Here is a 3,265-nt window from a genome sequence, read left to right on the forward strand (position 1 = left end):
TGCTTCTCAAGTGGCTGGGGTGTGCAGAGTGCGGACGCGGAGGGATCCGTCCTCACAAACAAGATTCAAATCTGCTCAGGAGTGCCTGCATCAGCCAGAGTCACTGGGGTGCTGATTTATTACAGGGGCCCTCGCTTGGCTCTGGTCTTCGAGGGATCTTTCATCAGGAAGTCTCAGGATGAGAAGTGCCACATAGGGGCAAAGTACTCTGGTTACTGGGGCAGGATTCCCTCTCCAGCCCCCTTGCACTAATCCCTCCCGATAAAAGGGCCCTGCTGTCCATGGGGTAGGCTCTGAGTTCAGTGTGCTCTATCTTCCAAAAATCTCTGGAGAAATTTGAGGGTGCATTTTGGGATGCAGTGGTGGAGCATCTCCAGACTTGCAGGGGCATCTGGGTCATAGGCAAGCCCACCACTTCTGCAAACCCTTGAGCATAGGAGAGCCTCAAACTCTGACCTTGTGCAGTGGCCGGGTGGCTGTGGAGCCTCTAAGGGGCCATACGGGGTCATACCCTCAATCTGAGTTCCCTGGAAGGAGTGCAGCCTGCATGGACTGTGCAAGGAGTGTGGGAAAGCAGCTGGATCTCGAGCTGAAAGGAGCCGTGCAGGGGCATTCCTGCTGGCATGGACTGCTGTGCTCTGTGCGTCTGCACCCTGGGAGGTGGCAGATGTGATACCTGCAGAGCCTGTGGCTGGAAAGCATCATCATCAGCAAGCTCTGAAAAGGAAGGAGGCGCTTGATACTCATCAGACCTGATGACTGACCTGCCACACAGCCACCTCGACCAGGCTTGCTGTCCTGCACGGGGCAGGCAGCAACCAGGGATGCTAAGAAAGGGGAATGTTCCCTGAGTGGGCTGTGAGGAGCCAAGGAGTGAGTAACGAGTCAGGAAATGGCAAGAGGTCTCTGACATTCTGTGTGTATCTGTGTGTAAGCAGCAGTTATTAAAGGCTACAGCAATGCTGGGAGATGGGAAAGTGCAAGAGAAGTCAGGGAAACTTAGGAACTCCAGGAATGCGAGATTTGGCAAAAACAAGAGCTCCTGAAAAGCCTCAAATGGTGAAGATATGCCTGGGAAATCACATACGGCAGCTCAGTTCTGAGAAGGGCTCAGAGGTGCAGCTCTCCCCAGCATGAGCTGCGCTGCTCTCCCCAGCATGAGTGGGGTTTGGAAAAGCCGAAGGGGGAGGAGGAAGGGGAGTAGAAAATACATAGTAAACAAAGCATCTGGGCGCAGAGCAGGCTGAGAGGGGTCGGTGACATGTCCCATAGGGTTTTAGAGACATTTGTGTGGACTCTGGCAGAAGATTGTGGATTAGGGAAATAGACTTGTGCTGAGTTGTTTCCTTTGGAAAAATCGAAACTGAAAAGCCATGGAAAGGTACTGACCCCACCACAGGCTGCTGAACTTCTTGGCTGGCAGGGAGAGGCCAGTAACTTACTCAAACCATCTGAATACTTTGATTTCCAGTGGCTTATATCCACAATAAAAATAAAGGACAGAGACCTCCTCGGTGTGCTAATAAGCTTTTCTCCTTTTTAAACAAATAAAATCCAGCTAAGTCCTGTCCTGGACAAAAAGGATAAATAATGACAGAAATCTTGGATATTCCCTGCCAGGGACTGCGTAAGCCAGAGCATACTCGTGGGAAATAAATATTACAGGGAAAGGACATGTTAAACATCTGCAGTGAGTCTGGGGCTGTGCAAGGAATTGCTCCTGCCTGCAGACCAGGCAGCTCCCCGGGGTGGTGGGAGACCCTTGCTGGGCTGTGGCTGAGCTCCAGTGCAACATCCTGCTTGCGTATATATTTCTGGCATGCCATTAATCCTGGCTGTTCCAGGAATATCTCTGTCCAAAGGCACCTTTCCTGTACGGGGATGGATGTAATGGAAAAGAGGAGGATGCCCGGGCCTTTCCCAGCCTTTTGTTTTCTGCAGTGATGATCCCAAGGATGCTTAGCAGGATCCCATCTGCTGTGATATAGTGTCAGACTATAGACACAGTCTGTGACATATATCTGAAGCTTCTCTGAGTGCAGAGAGAGGATGCTAGAGGTTTATTTCCAGGTTGTCGGTCTGTTCGTGTTATACAAAGCTCTCCAAGCTCTAATGAGTACTAGAGAGTGCTGCTGGCTCCATGCTACTACGGAGCTCCTTCAGGGAGTTGAAGGCTCACATTTTCCAGTGTGTCCAGGGTCAAGGCGGGTCCTCTTCTCACTCAGAGCTGTTCCTAGATTAAACTGTGTAGGGAGGAGCAATTTGTGGACACTGGCACAGGGGTTTTCATCTCTCTGGTGTACTGTAATGAGAAAGGGATCAGCTGAGGTCCATGGGAGGAGGTGACAGTCATTCTCTCCAAACCACAAGGCTGCGAGGGGAGCAGGAGTCTTGGCAGAGTGTGACCCACCCCCTGGGTGCATGAGGCATTCCTGGGAAGGGAGCAACTGGCTCTGGCTCCAGTGAGTGGATCTTCTTGGGCTTTATCACTAATCCTGCCAAATGTGATTGTGCGCATCCTTGTTTTCCAGATAAATATTTAATCCTCCTCCAAGCACCACTGAGATGGTAGTCTGGGTGATATCTTGTGGTTAATTTGGGGTTGTGCAGAGCTGTTGCTCTCTGTGTGTGGAGGAGGCTGAGCTGTGGTCTAGGAGCAGAGAGAGAATGGAATGCTTTACACTTTACCCATTCGCAGACTCCTCCCAGCATTCCTGTCAGGAAAGTTAGCCAATTTCTGAGGGAATGAGCTGTCTGGTTTCAGCTTGGGGTGAGTTAAATCTGCTCTGTGTATGTAAGGGCCTGCTCTGAGGAGCCCTCACAGCTTCACAGAGAAGAATTCCTTGCTCGAGCCCCAGGTGCTTCCAAAGCTTTTCCCTCAAAGCTGGCAGGAGGCTGTGCTGCTGGGCACGGGGCAGGGATGAAAGGATTATCAAAATGCTGCCCTGCAGCGGGACCTGCCGTGGGGCTGGCAAGGAGCACAGGGCTCTGGGCATGGACCTGGCTGCAGGCATTGCCCAGGCAGGCTGCTGGCCACCAGCTCCCACCCTGTGCAGGGACCCTGCTGTGCCCCTGCCTGAGCTGCCAGCACGAGCAGACGGGGCACAGGGAGGCCCTGCAAGGACCGAGGTTGCAGAGGGACCATGAAGCCAAAGCAGTGCTGAGGTGCTCCCAGCATGAGATGAGGAGCTGGGGACTGGTGTGGCTGCACGACACCAGCAACGTGTTTGTCTGTGCCACCTCCATCTCCTGTCCCACTGCCGGT

This window comes from Aphelocoma coerulescens, chromosome 13, assembly GCF_041296385.1.
Source record: "Aphelocoma coerulescens isolate FSJ_1873_10779 chromosome 13, UR_Acoe_1.0, whole genome shotgun sequence".
NCBI lineage: Eukaryota > Metazoa > Chordata > Aves > Passeriformes > Corvidae > Aphelocoma > Aphelocoma coerulescens.